Below are 20,328 nucleotides of genomic sequence, written 5' to 3' on the forward strand. Positions count from 1 at the left end.
AAAGAAATTTTGAAAGGCAAATTAATTATATTGAAAATAGTCTGCTAATGTACTATGAGTAATTAGTAATAACCTATGAGAGGAGTTTACATTGACAGATTTTATTTCATTAGAAGACAGCATTTTCTAATAAAATGAAATGAGCTATCCTATGAGGTAGTGACATTTTCAGCACGAAAACTGAAAAGGCAAAGGATATGTGGACGCAGACAGAGGGTTCTGTTGAAGGGCTTCAGATGAGGGTTACACTATATGAATTCTAAGTCCACTTGTATCTCTGTATTTTATAATTGTATGACTTTTTAAACACTTCTTGATTAAAATAAACACGGTATTTTAGATGTGCATCATCTGGTCTTTTGTCAGAGGTTGGGTTGAGTAAAAAATGATTAAGATAATATTTTTTGGCTGATGACTGCAATTTAATCCCATAGAGAAATCATATTTTAAGCTGTCAAAATATTCTCTAGTCAAGAGAAAAATACACCATTATACCTATATATATTTTTTCTTCAACTTTTATTTTAAGTTACAGGGTACATGTGCAGGTTTGTTACATAGGTAAATATATGCCATGGTGGTTTGCTGCACAGAGCAACCTATTACCTAGATACGAACCCCAGGATCCATTAGCTGTTCGTCCTGATGCTCTCCCTCCCCGTGCCTGGCCACAACAGGCTCCATTGTGTGTTGTTTCCCCACGTGTCCATGTGTTCTCATCATTCAGCTACCACTTATAAGAACATGCAGTGTTTAGATTTCTGTTCCTGTATTAGTTTGCTGAGGATAACGGCTTCCAGGTCTATCCATGTCCCTGCAAAGGACATGATGTCATACCTTTTTATGGCTGCATAGTATTCCATGGAATACACTATTGTATTTTTTAATGGTCTGTTCCTGACCAAAGCTGAGCCATAGCTGTGAAACATTGTGTATGATTATGTGTATATGTTATTTTTAAAAAGGAAAAGACAAAAATGTCAGGCCATTTTTGAGTTTTGGAAAGAGAAATGGTGAGAAAGAAAGGGGGAGAGAGAGAAAAGAGGTAGGAGGTGAGACAGGGGGAGAAGTCTGAAAGAAAAGGGAAGTAAAAATAGAAAAAGAGTACGGTAAAGATAAAGAGAAACATTCGAAGAGGGAAAGGGGAGCAAGAGCGAGAAAGTTCGAAAAAGAGACTGAGAGAGAGAAAATGTATGGAAGATGAAGAGAGTCAGCCGGAATCAGTAGCAGCAAGAGACAAAGGGGAAGAAATGGAGGAAAAGAGCAGAGAGAAAGAGAGGAGGGAGGGAAGAGAGGTATGGAGAAGTGGGCATGGTGTGTGTGTGTGTGTGTGTGTGTATGTGTGTGTGTGTGAATGTGCCTGAGAGAGAAAGAGACAAAGAGAGTGCATTTCTAGACTTAACTGTGTACTGAAACATACTCATCCAGTACCTGCTTAATAATTAAAAACATTTTCATTAATGTCCTAAAATTATCCTATGTTGCCGGGCGCGGTGGCTCACGCCTGTAATCCCAGCACTTTGGGAGGCCGAGGCAGGTGGATCACGAGGTCAAGAGATCAGACCATCCTGGTCAACATGGTGAAACCCCGTCTCTACTAAAACTACAAAAAATCAGCTGGGCATGGTGGCGCGTGCCTGTAATCCCAGCTACTCAGGAGGCTGAGGCAGGAGAATTGCCTGAACCCAGGAGGTGGAGGTTGCGGTGAGCCGAGGTCGCGCCATTGCACTCCAGCCTCGGTAACGAGAGCGAAACTCTGTCTCAAAAAAATAAATAAATAAATAAATAAATAAAATAAAATAAATAAAATAAAATTATCCTATGTTAAATTCATGACTTCATTACAAGTAGCATTTCCAATAAGAATTGGAGATTACTGGCATTCACGCTCCCACCCTTTTCACCCACAAATCTTAAAGGCAGTTAAGTCTATGGAATTACCCACCCTTAGTTAATTTGGATTCCTTTACCTTCAAATGGAAAATTTATCTTTTATGACCAAATACTGAAATGATGCATTTATTGAAGATGTCATGAAAAAGTTTATCATGAAAAACATTTAACTTCTTGACTTCCTAAATATCACTTTTTGGATTATAAAATTATTTTAAGATAAATAGATGGGTCTATTTTGAAAATCTCTAACTGGTCAAAGCAGACCTATTGCCTTGCAAAACTTTTGCCACTTCCTAATGCCTCATTTCTGCCAGTTGAAAGACTGCAGTAATTAACAGGCCAAGCTGTATTCAGAAGATTCAGACGCAGCCAGAGAAAATTGACTCCTCCTCTGCTACTATCAGCCTTGGGAAAGATAATGGGTTACTCATGGACTAGGTCATCTTAAAGAAGAAGCAGTGAAATACCTTGGTAAATTATTAGAAACTGTTTTGTTGTATAATGTTACTTTACATCAGTGAATTTTTGTTGACAGAGAGGCAATTCAAATACCTACAAATGCATTTTTTCAACCTTCAAACACAATTTAGCACAGTTCTATGCAAATATTGGAAGATATTTCCACCCATGATGAATTTTAAAGAAAATTTATTTTACTAATGAAAAAGAGCTCAGCTTTTATCGGAAAAACAACATTAATGTTAGCTAGTAATCCTGACGTATTTAGATGCATTTTTATCAAAATATTCTCTAGCTTTTTTGTTTGTTGACAAAAATCAATGCATATTTATGAACTGCTTAGGTAGTAAGCAGTTATTTCTAAATTTGTCAGTGAAGAAGTATTGCTAAATGGGAGAGTTGGTGTGAATAAGTGAATATTTTAGGTGTCAGACATGCCTAAGCAAATTTCATTTTGTTTGCAATTAGTGTTTAGTTCTTCTCTTCAAAAAGTTTCCAGCAAAAAAGGAATAACAATCATAATGTGAACAATTAACAAAAATCACATAAAATAGGGTTTCCAAATGAAGACATTCTTAATGGCCCTTCCACTGAGTGTGTTGAGTATCTCTAAAGAGAAAGGATAATAACAAAGTTGTGGTTAAGGATATGTCTCCAACCAAGCAAAACATTGTAAGTCTGTTAATTAGGACAATAATAAAACTAACATCCCAGACACCCAGACATATTCTTTACTTAAAACATAGCTAAATGTTCCACCACAGCTATTGAAATCTTTATTTCCTCTAAAACTGGGCTTTGTCTTTGTCTTTCTTTTAGCTGTTCCCTTTGTTAATTGTCCCTGACCATTGGGAATGTTATTGTAGAAGAATTTCATGGTCCAAGCTATTAAAATCATTGATTAGTGGCATTCAAATTTTACCAGCACCAGGAGAAGGCTTAGTTATTTTGGGCTTGGGTTAGAATAGCACCCATAATTAAAGATGTCTGTCAGCCTTTGTTATGCTTCTAGTCTTACCGTTTTTTTCCCTAAAGATAATTTTCTCTTTTGAAAGACTAGCTTTTTCTCGAGACTTACAGGTCACTTTTTGTTTCTTGCTAAAATTGGAAATTCTTGGCACAACACTCCACTGTTAGCTAGATTTTTTTTCCCGACTCTAGTGAGGTTTGAAGACATTAACTCTGGGATACCTTCTGTGGGTCTCTCTTTAGGATACTCTAAAACAGACTAGAGACACCTTATCCAATTCTTCAAAACTATATGGAAATAATTTAAATTATATTTTAAGTCAATGTATGATTTTAAAATTCTACTTCTGAGTACCTTAATTGAATTAATTATTTACCCAAAATGCTACTGACTTTCCTGGAACATCAAATTGTTCGTGTTTATGTGCATTATATGACAGCAGTTTCAACCGAAGCCATCCTCATTGTTTTTCCTCAATGAAGACCATTTGTTACTCTTCACTGAATTGAAGAATGCTTGAGTTTTGTCTTTTCCTGCCTGACAGTCACAGGCAAACTATAGAAATTGGACTGGAATCCCACTGTAGATATGTCACTGAGTTTAAACTGAAATAACTCTGTATCTAAAATAAATCACTCAAAGCTGAACAGAAAATTATTAGGCAATTAGAAGAACATTTAATTGTATAAGATGCAACTCAGCAAGTTGTAAGGCAATGTAACTAAATAGACACAGCTTAACGAAGATAAGAAATTTGAAAGGGAAATAAGTATTTTTCAATGTATGCTAATTCAGGTAGAAAATACCTCAGCAAGATGTGTTATCCCAATTATATGTCAAGCTTAGGAAATTCAAGTTTTAAAAAAGGCATTGTTTAAAAAGGAAATATGCAAGTGAGGAAGAATATTGGAACATGTTTTTAGTTTTTCATGGCTATAGAGATAATAAATATCTTACTAGAGAAGACCCAGTACAAGAAGAAGACCCAGTTTTCATGGACAGCTAAATTATTTTCTTATCATTTGTAATTTTGTATAATTTCTTACACTTACATTTTCTAGCTTAGTGTTGCCATTTATCAGAAAGATAAATTATTTTTCCTAAGGAAGGTTTATTCCTGAATTTGTGTGTTATTTTATATTATCAGTGAGCTTCAATTAATTTAACAATATACTGTTAAATCTTCATAGTGACTCAGTGCTGAGAATATCTACTAAACGTTGTCACATTTTTTGTTACTGTCCATATTTTTAGGGAAACAGAAGTTTTGTAAACCAAAAAGTACCTGAGACAAGTCCCAATCAATTTAGAAAGTTTATTTTGCTAAGGTTAAGGATGCCCCTATGACATAGCCTCAGGAAATCCTGATGACATGTGCCCAAGGTGGTTGAGTACAGCTTGATTGTATACATTTTAGGGAGACATAATACATCAATCAACACACACAGATTTACATTGGTTAAATCTGGAAGAGTGGGAAAACTCAAAGCCGAGGCTTCCAGGTCATTGGTAGATTTAAACATATACTGATTGGCAACTGGTTGAAAGAGTTATTATCTATAGAAAGGAAAGTCTGGTTTATTAGAAGAGTTTGTGGGGACCTGGGATTTATCCTGCAGATGAAGCCTCCAAGTAGCAGACTTTTGAGAGAATCAAATGTAAATGCTTCTTACCAGAATAAAGTCTATATTGATGTTAATATTGGAAGGGTATAATGAGGCATGCTCAACACCCACTTCTCATAATGGCTTGAACCAGCCTTTCAGGTTAAATTCTAGGGTGCCCTGGCAGAGGAGGGAGCCCATTCAGATGGTTGCAGGGGCTTTTACATTTTATTTTTGGTTTACAGTTTCTTTGTCCTATCCAGGTACCTTACGATCTTCAAGTTTTGTACAATACAGAGGGGATGGGATATTTCAGCATAATGGGATCTATGGGACAATATTTCTCCTAAGTATCCCTCAATTAATAGTTCCTAAAGAATCAGACAGCAGTGAACATAGAGTTCAACTGTATTTGACAGTTCTATGAGATGAAATTTGATTTGCCTAAGTAGTGTTAACCTTCTTAACATTTAGCTAATGCATACACCAAAAAATATACATTTGATCACTTGTAATTATCTCAAACCCTTAAAACTTACAATCATATTTTCATTCTTGACTTACTCCTCTCTGAAACATATAGCTAGTTCTTTTTGAAATTGAAGCAATGCCTACCGCTTATATAATATAGTTTTTCTAACACTGGGAATGGTTCCTAGCCTAAAATAATTTTTATCATTTGCTATTAACTTGAAGGTAATATTTGAAGGTGTTTGTTGATTTGTTTTTGATTTTTGAGAGTCCTGAAAGGAATGATTTAAGTTTAGCTATAGGCAAAATGTTTATATGATTTTAGCATCAAGCCATACATAAATAAAGTTTATTTCTTATCTGCATTGGTGTTATTAAGGAAATGATCATAATTGAAGGGGCTTAACATTTTACCTTTTCATTTTTCAAGAATATTCATTAAGGATGCTTACTACCTTCTCATTTTATTAGATTTAACTATTAAGAAGTTTAAATATATGTTGTTGCAATTATTTATATAATGTTTCAAGTAGTTTAATTCAAAGTTACAACTGGCAAAGGAATCACTTTAATTAAACCATAATAGCCTTTAAGATTCTGGATTGATAGATAATTGCCACTTAATAGGAATTTATTTTTCTAAGACTATATACAGATTTTGTAAGTCAGGAGAGGTTTAGAGTCACTGACTTTTTTCACTCAACTGCCATATATATAATGAGAAGGAGGACAATAGTCTGATCACTTTTTCTATGTCTATAACTCAATATACATGACTATTTTTTTCTTTTAAATAATAGTATACATCAGTACTATGCTGTTATAGTTTCAGGAGTCTAGTCGAATTTATGAACTTTTTTCTTACTTAACATATGAAACTATTTGCTTTGCTTTCACTTATGTTTTCTAAAATAAACATATCTAAAGAGTAAAATCAGAATAATTTCCCATTGTATCAAACATAGGGACAAATATTAAATGCCCAAAGTTTATTCCTTATGAAAAAAGTAAAACACAAGATTCAAATAAATGCAACAAAACTTAGAAGGTCTGTGTATTGGCTGCTTGTGAAATGATTGCTACCAGTTTTACTAATTCATTTCTTCCAGATTTGTATGAATCTAAAAAATCTAATATTAGAAAATGTATTGGAAACTGTGTCTCTTTCAATAATCCATTCTGATATGCAGAGCTTTTACTGTGTGGATAGGAAGAGTGATTAGATTGATTAGCTGGGTCTCATTAGTTCAAAACATTCCACTGTCTCTCTCTGTCTTTAGTGACTATAGTATAAGATTTTCCTTTATTCATTGAATAATTTCAACATCTTGTACAGTTTCAGCAGATTTTTCTTCTTTTCCTCAAATTTGAAAAATTAAGCTTAATTTCTTCATGCAAATATGACTTTTACATCTCATGTAATTGAATTAAATTCACTATGTATGCCTATTTGTCTAATTGGGTCAATAAAGTCACCATTAATTTTAGATTGTCCATATAATATTATGCAATTCTTCTCACATTGAGGAAATTATCACTAGAACATTTCATAATGAAACAATGCTGGTTCCTTTTAAAAATGTATGAGTTTCTTTTATGCATATTCCTTCATAACATATTTCCAAAAGAGAGGTAATATCCATGAATAAATATTATCTTGAATCTAAAGTTGCTACAATTTCCCTTTAATATCTGAAGGTTGGAAGAATCAAAGTAGCCTAACACGTCTAAGTCAGAACACATGTGTTTTCCCATGACACACCCTCAGAAGCATATTTATGGTTTTAAAAACTACTTTAATATTTTTACATCTGTCCAAGATGGAATAAGAGGAACCAGATTTATCCTACTTCTGACACAACTAAAAGAGAGAGAGAGAGAGAGAGAGAGAGAGAGAGAGAGAGAGAGAGAGAATATGTGAAATGACATCTATCAAATTATGGACCTCAGGCCAAAAAGGACAGTGATCCCTGACAGTCAGGAAACAAGTGAAGTAAACCTAAAATTCCCACAGCTCACAATCTTGAGGGATTTGCCAGACACATTGCAGAGAAAGATAATCCAGGGGGAGCCTGAATAACTTCCTGAGTTAAGGAGACGGAGCTGGTTAGAATTTCTTGAGCAAAGCACGGAAGAAAAAATAGCTAGACAGAGTGAAAACCCTGGAGATCAGCACAGGGTTTCCCTTGGGTATACATTAGCTTGCTGATCAGTGTATCAGTGAGGGAACCATTTAAAGTCAGTGTGAAAAAAGCCATCCAGTAGTATTATAGAATAGTGCCTGGTGCTTATACATGGCTAGAAATAGTGCCTGTTTCTACTTGTTAGACTAGAAAAAAATTATGTTTCCAAGGCATTGAACAGAATACTCTGAAAGGTCTTTCTCAATAGTGGGAAATAATTAGTCCCTAGATGAAGCATAACTCTGCATCTTCTAACAATTAACTAAAAGAAGGCGTGAAAGAATCAAACTTTCAAAGTAACTTAAATGCATCTCAGATAAAATATTGATCATATTTGTAAAAATAGAAAAATATCTGGAAGCCAACACAGGGAAATTCACAACAAATGGCATAGAAGCAAAGATTACCAAATATACAAATAAGCAGGGAAACCTAATCTATAATGAGTAGAATAATCAACAGAAACCGAGAGCTGACACAAATATTAGAATTAGCATATAATAGCATCTTAAAATGTTATTGTAATTGTTTTTTATGTTCAAAATGTTGAGTAGAGATACATAAAATATTAAAAAGACTCAAATCAAACTTCCAGAAATGCCAACTACAGTGCATGAGAAGTAAAAATGCACAGAATGGAATTCATATTAGATTGGACACAGAAAAAGAAAAAATTAGTGAATATGAAGACATAGAAATACAAACTATTCAAAATGAAATTCAGAATAATGACTCTAAAAAATGATAGCAAAGTAACTGAGCTCTGAGACAATTTCAAGTAGCTTTATATATGTGGAACTAGAGTCCAAGATAGAGAGGAGGTATGAAACTGGCAGAAAAAAGTATTTGAGTTAATAATGGCAAAGATTTTCCAAATTTAATGACAACTTTGAACTCACCAAGTCAAGAAGGTTAATGAATCCAAGCACAAGAAACATGAAGAAAACTACACCCGTTACAGCTCATAATAATCAAATTGCTCAAAATCAATGATAAAGAAACAAGACATATTATATAGAGATAAACAAAGATGACAGCAGAATTCTTGTCTGAAACAACGCAAGTGAAAAGACAGTGGAGAACCATCTTTAAAGTGCTGAAAGAAAAAAAGAAGTCAACCTAGAAATTTATATCCAGAGGAAATATCTTTCAAAACTGAGGGTAAAATAAAGATATTTCCAGTATACAAACATCAAAAGAATTTATCACCAGCAGACAGAAATGTTGAAGTCCATCAGGCAGGGTAAAACAAAACATCAGATGGAAACATGGACATACAAAAACAAAGAATAACACTACAAATGGTCATTACAGGGTAAATATACAATTTTTTTTTATATCACTAAACTCTCTGATATAGTTTGGATGTGTGCCTTGCCAAATCTAATACTGAAATGTAATTCCCAGTGTTTGAGGTGGGCCTGGTGATAGGTGATTGGATCATGGGAGTGGATTTCTCATGAATGATTTACCACCATCACCCTTGGTATTGTCCTTGTGATAATGAGTGAGTTCTCTTTAGAACTCATCATTTAAAAGCATGGAGCACCTCCCCACTCCTCTCTTGCTCCTGCTTCAACTTCCACCATGATTGTAAGCTTCCAGAGGCCTCCCCAAAAGCAGATGCTGATATTATACTTCCTGTACATCCTGCAGAACCATAAGCCAATTAAATAAAGATATTTTCTTTTAAACTACCCAGTCTCAGGTATTTCTTTATAGTATTGCAAGAACAGCCTAACACCCTCTATTATAAAATAACTTGGTAATTTATAAAACATTAATGACAATATATTGGAGTTTATAACAAATATAGGTAAAATATATTTAAATAATTGCATAAAGGTTTGGAAGAGGAGATATGGAAGTGTGTGTGTGTGTGTGTTCGTGTGTCTGTGCATGCATATACACACACAGGCACACACACATATATATGTATTGTTTTTGAAAACAGGATCTCACTCTGTTGCCTAGTCTGGAGTGCAATGGCTCAGTCATAGCTCACTGCAGCCTCACCCTCCTGGATTCAAATTATCTCCTGACTCAGACTCCCAAGTAACTAGAACTAAGGGTACATGTTACCACACATGGATTATTTAATTTTTTTTTTCCTTTGGTAGAGATAAGGTCTCATTATTTTGCCCAGGTTGGTCTCAAATTCCTGAGCTCAAGTGACACTCTTGCCTCAGCCTCCCAAAGTGTTGCAATTACAGGTGTGAGCCACTGTGCCCCATCAGAAGTATATTATTGCAAGGTTTTTATAATAGACATGATGTAGGATAATATAGTTTGAAGACAGTCTGCAATAAGTTAAAGATATATACCAGTAGTAGTAAAGCAACCACTAAAATAAAAATGTTGTATCTAAAAAGACAGGGAGTATGAATTAGTTCAACCACTGTGGAAGACAGTGTGGTGATTCCTCAATGACCTAGTATTAGAAATTCCATTTGACCCAGCAATCCCATTACTGGGTATATATACAAAGGATTATAAATCGTTCTATTTTAAAGAAACATGCATATGTATATTCGTTGGGGCACTGTTTACAATAGCAAAGACCTGGAACCAACCCAAATACCCATCAATGATAGACTGGACAAGGAAAATGTGGCACATATACAGAATACTATGCAGCCATAAAAAACGATGATTTTTGTGTCCTTTGTAGGGAATGGATGAATCTGGAAATCATCATTCTCAGCAAACTGATACAAAACAGAAAATCAAACACTGTGTGTTCTCACTCATAGGCAGGTGTTGAACGATGAGAACACATGGACACAGGGAGGGAAGCATCGCACACTGGGGTCTGTTGGGGGGGAATAAGGGAGGGACAGTGGGGGGTAGGGAGGTTGGGGAGGGATAACATAAGGAGAATGCCAGATATAGGAGATGGGGGGATGGAGGCAGCAAACCACATTTCCACGTATGTACCTATACAAGAATCCTGCGTGTTCTGCACATGTACCCCAGAACCTAAAGTGCAATTATATATATATATATATATATATATATAATTGACAACAGAAATAAAATTGGATTATAAACAATATTCAGTCCACTGTAGTCACTAATAATTGTGCATTTTAAAATAACTTAAAGAGTCTAATTGGATTGTTTGTAACTCAAAGGATAAATGCTCGAGGGGTGGATACCCCACCTTCAGAAAAGAAAGCAGAAAAAGGGGAAAACAGGAAAGACATAGGACCAAAAAAATAGCAAAATGATCAACATAATCTTAAACAACCAGTAATACTATTAAATGTAAAGAGTCTAAACACCTCAATTAAAATGCAGATTATCAGGTTTGATGAAAATAGACAAGACTAATGTAGGCTCTCTACAAAAATGCACTTCAGTTATAAAAACACATCTAAAATTATACATTATGCAACCAATAGTCAAAAGAAGATGAAATGGCTATTTAATATCAGAAAAATAGATTTCAGAAATTATAGGGATCAAGCAAGATCGTTCATAATGTTAAAGGCATACATTCATCAAGGGGATATACACATCATTCATGTTTGTGCAACTAATAAAAGAAGTTTAAAGTACATGAAGTAAAAACTGATAGAACTGCAGGGAAAAGTAGAAGAATTAACAATTTTGGCTGAGAATTTCAATATTCTTTCATTAACTGATTCAACAAGTTTTGTGATCAAAGAGGACATAATAGACCCAATTGCCATTATCAACTAACTTGGCCTAATTGACATTTATTGAACATTCCACTCAACAATAGCAGAATACATTCTTTTCAAGTGCACATAGAGAATCTACTAAGGTACACTCTAATTTAGACTATAAAATGTTTCAATAAATTTAAAAGAATTCAAGTTATAGAAAGTATGTTTAGTAACCTCAATGGAATTCAACTGTGTATCAATAAGTGAAAGATACTTGGAAACATCTCCAAATAATTGAAAACTAAATAACACTTTTAAATAAATCATTGGTACCAAAATAAAACATTTTAAACTGAATGGAAAGGGAAAAATCAGTTTGTCAGAATTTCCATGATGCTACTAAACCAGAAAATAGGGGGAAATTTATTGAGCTTTTATTAGAAGCAATGACTTCAGTCTTAATTTATTAAAAAAGAATCAAGGACCTCAGTCTTAATATTAAGCAATAGGAAGAAGAAGAAGTTAAACACAAAGGAATCACACACAAAAATAATAAAGATCAAAGCCAAAACCAGTGAAACTGAAAACAAGAAAAGCAAGAAAAAAATCAGAAAGTTTACAACTGATCAATCTCTAGCCATACATAAAAAAGAGAAGATGCAACGTTTTAATATCAACACTGAGAGAAGTGACATCACTACAAATAAAAACATATATTAAAAGGAGAAAGATGGAATATCTTGAATAACTTTTGCACATAAATTTGATTACTTTGATGAAATATACAAATTGCTTGAAAAATACAAACAACCAAAGTTCACTAAAGAAATAGATAAGTTAAATCGTCCTATATCTATTAAGGAAATGGAATTTCTGATTTAAAATCTTCCCACAAAGGAGACGGCAAGCCCACATAGCTTCACTTGTTAATTCAACTAAGTGTTTAAAGGAAATATAACACTAATCCCATGAAAAAAAAATTTCCTGACAGTTAAAGTGGAGAGACTATATCCCAACTCCTTCTATAAGGCCAGCAGTACCCTGATAAAGAAACTACACAAAAAGAAAAAGAAAAAACTAAACAAAGATCAATATCCGTAATAAATATAGATATAAAATTCTAAAGAAAATTATATCAAGTCAAATCCAATATGATATACATAATTTGCCAGTCATGTTTATTCTAGAATGCAAGGATGGTTTAGCTCTTAAAAATCATCGCTTCTTGGCCTTTTGGCTAAGATCAAATGTAGCTTTTAAAAATCTATCAATATTATTTAGTGCTTAAAAGAAATGAACTATCAAGCCATGAAAAGACATGGAGGAAACTTAAATGTGTATTACTAACTGAAAGAAGTCAATCTGAAAATGCTACTTTATGATTTCAACTATATGACATTCTGGGAAAAGCAAAGTAAAAAGATTAATTGTTGCCAGGGGTTGTGGCAGGTCTGACAAATAGAGCATAGAGGATTTTCAGGGCGGTGGAACTACTCTTTATGATACTATTGTGGTGGAAACATGTCATTATATGTTTGTCTAAACCCATAAAAGGCACACCAAGTGTGAACCCAAATGTAAACTATGAACCTTAGCTAATAATGATGTCTCACTGTAGGTTCATCAGTTGTAAAAGATGTACCACTCTGATGGGGGGCTATTAACATGTGTGAAGCGATGCATGTGTGGAGTTGAGAGTATATGATAAATCTCTGTACCTTCCTCTTAATTTTGCTGTGATCCTAAAATTGCTCTAAAAAATAACTATATTAAAACAAATCAATTAATATATTTTATCATATTAAGAAAATTTAAAAAGGAAAATCATGTGATCATCATAGCAAATATAGGAAAAACATTTGACAAAATTTATCATCCAGTCCTTATAAAAATTCTTAGTAACATATAAATTGAAAAGAACTTCCACAACCTAACATAATATCCATGTAAAACCTACAGCTAATAACATAATAATCGTGAAAAACAGAATGCTTTCCCCTGAATATCAAAAGAAAGACATGCAAATATTAGGAAACTATTATATTAAAGGTTAACAACACAATCTTTAATCTATCAGTTAGTACTTTATATCTGACATTTGAAAGCAGAATAACAGCCCTGCCATAGTTGACATAAAACACATAAATATTGCTAATCATGATACTCCGCATGTTTTTCAGACTAAAAAGTAAACAAAAACAAGCTACAAGCTTACTTACACGTTTTGATATAGTCATTAAAACATCCAATAAACTCGGTGACAGACATCTGTGATTTCACCTTAGCTGGCTTAACTGCTTTTCTCCTTTCAGAAGTGCATATCTCAAAGCTGTATCTCCTTCTGGGGTGTGTGTGTGTGTGTGTGTGTGTGTGTGTGTGTTTTCACATGCACGTGCACTTGTTCTTCTTCAGTGCTTAGTAAAAGACCTACAAAAGTTTTTAGTATATAATTGGATTTCCTTGATCACATTATGCTAGAATTAGGGTTACCTACTCCACACAAAACAGGACACTGATAGTAACATATGAAGTGAGTAGAAATGGCTGAATTTAATTTGTAAGAGTACCCACAAAAACAATTAGTTTAGTTTGAAATTCTTATAAGGAGAGTTCTGGGTACTGTTAGGTTTCATTTTATTTGCCTATACTCCAGGGGAAAAAAGCTACATCAAAACTATTGTGATGAAAGCTAGTGATCTTCAGCACATGAAAACTTGTTAAAAATGCTTGTATCTGATCTCACTCAATAGGGATATTCACACAAAATATCTGTATATAAATCATGTTTTAAAAATTAAGAAACAAAATCATGAAGAAAGTAATTTTCAGGTCAATCATATAGTGCATGGTTATGTAACATCAAATAACCCTTTGATATTTCCTCATTTTTCTTAGATTTTTATACACTGGCTGTATCTGTAGAAAATAGGTTGGAAGGGAAATATTCTTACAGGACACAAATTGAAATGATTTATTTTAGTTGATCCCTCAAAGTCCCTTAGTAGTAGTCAAAGAATTATGTATGGGTTTTCTTTTTAAATGGATTTACACATTTAATGAAACCATGTAAGATGAAATAGGATATTTATCTTTTAGCATCATATTCTGATTTGTTGATAGAAAACAATCATTATTTTATTATTTTAAAGACATTTCATACTATTAAAAAGGAACAGCTTTCAAAATACAAATCAAGCACATAAATCCATTAAGTGCAGTCACATCAATACTTAGATCAAAACCATCACGTGACCCATAGTACCATAAGATCATACTTAAAATCCCTCTTCTCTGAAAGCCTTTATATTAACTGCTTAGAATTGCAGCTGTCTCACTTATTTTTCTCTAAGTCTTCATAGACATCATATATATACAAATATATATTTATATATATTATATTTATAAATATATATTTATATATATTATATATATAAATATATATTTATATATATTATATATATATGTTCTTAAATGTCAAAAAGATGGAGTTATTTTCATACACAGTGAAAATGGCCAGATCTTAAAAATACATTGCTCCTATGGAAATTAATCTCTGTGGGTTTAGATTAAAGAAAAATACTATTCGGGTATAAGATGAAAAGCCATATGAAATGACTAATTTTATTTCAATTTTATAATCATTCAGGGCTAAATCTTTCAATCTTATTTCTAAAGTATGCAAGTAGATAGCAGGACAGTTCTAGAGTGCCATGTCAATTTGCTTTATTAATATGCTGGCAGTCAAAACTGAACAACTAAAATTTTATGGAGGTGAGAATAAATGATAAGTAATCCTGGCCTTTACAATGAAACTCAAACTTAACCCTAAATGAAATTCCTAAATTTTTGGTGCCTCTTTTATACCAAAAAGCAAAGACCAGTTTTGTCATACATGATGAATTAGATGCACCATGTTCTTTTGTTAGACTCCAAAGAAGACAACTCTTTGTATTCTAAACATCTTTTTAAGTCAGAAGACAAGTACAGGATAATACATCTTTGAAATTTTATGGTAGTAGAATGCATTGTCTGGTATTCTAAAAATGCAGCCTATTTGCTGGCATCTTATAATAAATATTATAAGTAAAAAATAATGGTAAGTTTATACTTTTGTTACAAAGAAGGAATTATAGTAGGCTTTTACAAAAACTAAAATTTGTCTTCTAAGTTCAGATAATTGTAAGATGAATCCGAATCTTTACCTGTTTTGAAATTGCTGCATGTTTCCAAACCCTTCTTAGATTTTCTACACCTTACTTCTCAGCTCTGTTACTAGTTCTGTTGCCAGATTTTAGATTAGGCATTTAGCATCAACTACTTTTGGCATGAACCAGTGATTCAGGAATTAGCTAGACAATTTTTAGTATTCAGGTACTATAACTACATTATACTTTTAATTGGGACACACAACACATAGAATGCATAAGGAAGATTTTATATATACACACGCTGAATCGTCTCCATGATAAAACCGAATACTCAGAGCCAGTTTATTTAGTATACTAGGGTGTGTTTTGGGCATTTTTTGCTGGTTGTACCCCTCACAATACCCTTTTTGATATACATATTGTGATCCCCATTTTATAGATAAGGAAGAACAAGTGGGTTCAATTATTGACACAGAATCACATATCTTGGAAGTGCACATTTATTTTGCCTTAACTAAATATTATATTTTGCTATTTCACACTCTTATTGTCAGGAATATTATAATTTATATTTTAAACATTATACTATTAAAGTTGATGCTGAAAAATCTTTCCCAGTACCATGATCTTATTCATAACGTAGTTGTTAAACTGTGAAATGTTGGAATCCCATGCAAAGTTAATTAAAAAATATACTTGACTACAAGTATTGTAAATGACCATAAAAAATATAAGAAAGCTGTGCTTTTGTCATATGTCCTGATGTCTGGTGTTTGAATTTGGATTCAAACCTGTTTCCCTGTTCTATTTTTTTTTTTTCTATTTAAAATATTCTACTCGGAAAGATTTGTGATATATTTATCTTTAAATGAAGGACAGGTTGAAGCAATATACATTTCTAAAATTTAGCAGTAATTTACATCTCATTAATTCTGATCTTCATTCTCTTACCTTTCTCTCTGACTGATTCTCACCGTTTTCTTCTTGTGTTTATATTCACTGTGACTATTCAAAATTTGTCCATACTTACAGAGACAGTTTAATAAGGTATGCTTATAGGTGTTAAAATGAAAGCAGGTCAAGTTTAAAAATCCTGAAGACGTATCTCAATACAATTTTTATTTTATGTAGTATGAATATGTGTTCTCCTGCCTGGATACATGCTTCAGTTCTTGTGGTGGACTCTGGAATACCTAGCACAGGAATCTCTAGAAAATGATAAACCCCAGGTAATACGTAGTACAAAGCTGATCCTGAGTAGCGGCCAATCAGGAAGTGCAGTTACTGCAAAGAGCACGCTGCCTAAGAATTCCCCTATATTCATATTCATGCTGAGACTAGCTACACAAATTTTTATAAAAATTTTGGCACATGTGTGCGCTTGAGTGTGCAAGCTAGGGGAAGGTTTGTGTTGGGGGGGTGCAGCAGTCAAAAAAATCTTAATAGTAGACTCCAAGTAATGGTTGTTATCAACATCATTCAAGTGTAAATCTTGATGCAAGGGACATACGAAAGCTGTAGGGTAAGAAGCAATTCCAGAATAGAGAGTGCAGAAGTCATGTATTTCTGTATAGTCACATTTGGGGAACATTTATGCACTTGCAAGATGTGTTTTGCATACATACACTGTACAAAATTGTTGTCATTTTTTAAGATGCACTTAGTAATTGAGGGAGTTTTATGTTTAAAACTCATATTCTGTATGGTTATTTTAGTGACAACTGACAAAATTTTGCAGCTAAAGTTTGATATTATTTTGCAGTTTGAAATTTAGAAGAAAAGAAATCTTGGAGAGGAGAAAATGCCCATACAGATTTTTCTCAAGAAGACTACAGGATGAGGCTTTTGATTAGGAATTCTTTTCTCTACCACTGTCCTGGGGGTATATAAAGAATAATTTATCCAGGCCTTGTCTTGGCAAATGCACAAAAATCAGCGAATCTAGTCATTTGCAATTCACTGATTGGTGTGTAGGATATAGTTGCCTTAAATCATATCCTTTCTAAGTACACACTTCTAATAACTTGGGCAACATACTGGTATTCTGCCAGATACCCAAATTTCTGGAAAACAGAAGCCAATCCTGTTTCTATTTCAAAAATCAGATTCAGTTGCTTGGATGGAAATGCCTTCTAGGCAATGTGTTATGAGTCATTCCATGCTACCAATGTCTCCTTCCTAATCTAGGCTACTGAGACCTCTGAAATGTTTTAAATTTTGTTATATGCTATATGGCATCCTGTGTTTTAGGATTTCCTAGAAGCAAATTTAAGGGGCTTTCTTTGTTTGTACTTCTTTCTCATGTAAGCAGTCTTATAATTCCTGGATCCTTAGCTCCCAATGCTATGCCTTAACTAAGAGTTTTTAATTATCATTATTACTATAAAATTATTTTTAAATGAAATATTTAATTTTTACCAAGGAAACCTTAAGTCAACATTATCCCTTTAAAAAAAAAGAAATGCTATTTAAAATTCACACAATAAAGTCATCCATCGAAGCAAAAGAAAAAATCCATGTTTAAGTAATAATTGGCAATTCTGCCCATCACATTATTTCCAATTCCATGTTATGTTACAGCCAAAAAGAAGCAACTAAACTCATGCAGCTTATGTTGATGTGCCAGGGGTAATGGATTGTGGGATAAGTGATGGCATGTACAGAAGAAATGTAAAATTCCACATTGCTCTGACAATGTATCTTGGGTTTAGAATTCAATACAGTAGACCTTATGGTTATACCAGCTGTGCTTTGTCCCACACTAAGATGTTGCAATCAGGTGATACATTCATGTTAGTTGAATATGTTATAACTGTTAAAGAAAAACATTATTTATAACACTTGTTAAATAAGATGAAGAAGATCCTAAGGGGCGACCATTGCAATAGGTAAGGGACCACTGCAATAGGGACTTGCAGTGCAGCGGGGAAGAGAGATCCGGCTTGACTCTGACTCCAACAAAGACAAGTGGAGGTTGATATCTAAGGAGCAGTGTGGGGTCAGTGGATAGAATATCACTAAGAAGAAACATCAGGCTTAAGAAAGATTCCTGCTATGCCAACGCAAGAGACTTCTTGCTGAAGACAGGCCAGGGTGATAAGATATAGAAGGTGAGGACAAGGACAGATACCAAGGGTGGGGGATTTTCTTTAAACTGATTTAGCAGGATTCTTACTCAAACTGGTTTCTACAAGGATAGAGAGGGAAACCCAAGATCACGTCTCATCAAGCACAGGCCTTGGAGGAGCCTGATTAAGAGAGAGGATTTGTTACAATATACAAATACATGCACAAAGCCAATACTTTGCAGTTCAGCACTTCCCGTGTTATCGGGTTCACAGAAAAAAGACTGTTATGGAATGGGTCTGTCCTGTTGAAGACTAAAGTGCATGGAGGGAGCAGTAAGAAGCTATTACGATCTTTGGGGGTTGATTATCTCAAGGAAGATTCTGACAAAGATGAGTTGAAACAATAACAGCTTAACAGGTACAGGACAAGATAAGAACAGCCAAATTATAGTTAAACAGACAAAAAAATACCAAACATTTTTTGAGGAGGCAGATATAGAGGGAAAAAAACCTTACAGAAGAAAATACTGTGGCTTCTGAATAGATGAGATAACCTGAGAGATAATATTAATGCCGTAGGCTAAAGCATTTGGAATTTGATTGCACCTTATAATGGTAAAATAAAGTCTAGTGACCAGGAAAAACATTAAAACAAATTCATACAAGCAATTCGATGGAGTGGAAAAATACTTTATTAGAAGTCAAGTGTTGAGGCTTTCAGACTCAACACTAGGTTTGTAACCTGGTTGACTCTGAGAAACTACTCAGCTTCTAGCACTGTTTTCTCTGCTATAAAATGAAATTAGATTAAATGATCTTTAAAATTCACTCCAGATCTATTTAATGGCTTTATACATCAGACTTTTAATGATTTTATATTTATATTTGAGAATGTATATTTGTGAATAGTTTTATATTTTTTAGAAAAGAAGAAATAAGCAAAGGCTGGGAAGACAGGGGAGGTTTAGGAAAGATGTAGCATTCAAAGTATATAGATCACAGTTGCGTAAAAAGCTGGCTGGGATTTTCATAGGCAGACAGAGAAAGGGAGACAAAAAAGAGAATTCTAATAGGAGTGATGAGGAGAAGGGGAGTGGCTTGTACATGGGCCAATCATGAGAGCAACCTGACAGGAATAGAGAGTAGGCAATGAGACATCACATAGGGATTGGGTGATTTAATGATTTATACTAGCATGTTAAGTTCTTGTAGAATGTATTTGAAGACAATACTATATTTCAGCATTTCCAAATGTATTTCAAAGCATGCAATGTTTTTATTTATTATCATTTTAAATTTAATTTATTTCAATAGCTTTCAGGTTACAAGTATTTTTGGTTACATGGGTGAATTGTATAACGGTGAAGTGTGGGATTTAGTGCAACCATCACCTGAGTAGCATACAACTCTACCCAATAGGTAGTTTTTAGTCCCTCCTCCCTCTCGTCCTCCCTTCTTCTGAGTCTTCTATGTCCTTCCATTATACCAGTCTGTATAGTTTTGCATATCCATAGCTTAGACCCACTTGTAAGCTAAAACATGCAGTATTTTGGCTTTTCATTTCTGAGTTACTTCACCTAGAATAACAGCTGCCAGTTCTACCTAAGATGCTGCATAACACATTATTATATCATTTTTAGTATTAATGTGATTCTGATTAGTATTACTATATATAATATATAGTAATTCCTACATATAATATATATAAGGAATAATATATTATCATATGATATAATAATATATTATATATAGTTATATATAGTATATATAATATATAGTAATTCCTATATCTAATATATATAAGCAATAATATATTATTATATAATATAAATTATATTAAAAAATAAAAAAAAAATATTATAATATATAATATAAATATAATAATATATTATTGGTT

The 20,328-nt window shown here is 33.4% G+C and overlaps 1 protein-coding gene and 1 long non-coding RNA gene across 2 annotated transcripts in view; both read left to right on the forward strand.

Annotated features, from left to right (window-relative positions):
• The window catches only part of PCDH11X (protocadherin 11 X-linked), an 807,063-nt gene that overhangs the window by 164,064 nt on the left and 622,671 nt on the right, over positions 1 to 20,328 (forward strand). The window lies entirely within an intron of this gene.
• The window catches only part of LOC116536867, a 20,915-nt gene continuing 15,216 nt past the window's right edge, over positions 14,630 to 20,328 (forward strand). Inside the window, exon 1 of the long non-coding RNA XR_004262837.1 lies at positions 14,630 to 19,506. This is a non-coding gene — a long non-coding RNA (uncharacterized LOC116536867). The remainder of the gene's footprint in view (positions 19,507 to 20,328) is intronic.

Source organism: Sapajus apella, unplaced genomic scaffold, assembly GCF_009761245.1.
Source record: "Sapajus apella isolate SASKATOON/1434 unplaced genomic scaffold, GSC_monkey_1.0 scaffold104, whole genome shotgun sequence".
Taxonomy (NCBI): domain Eukaryota; kingdom Metazoa; phylum Chordata; class Mammalia; order Primates; family Cebidae; genus Sapajus; species Sapajus apella.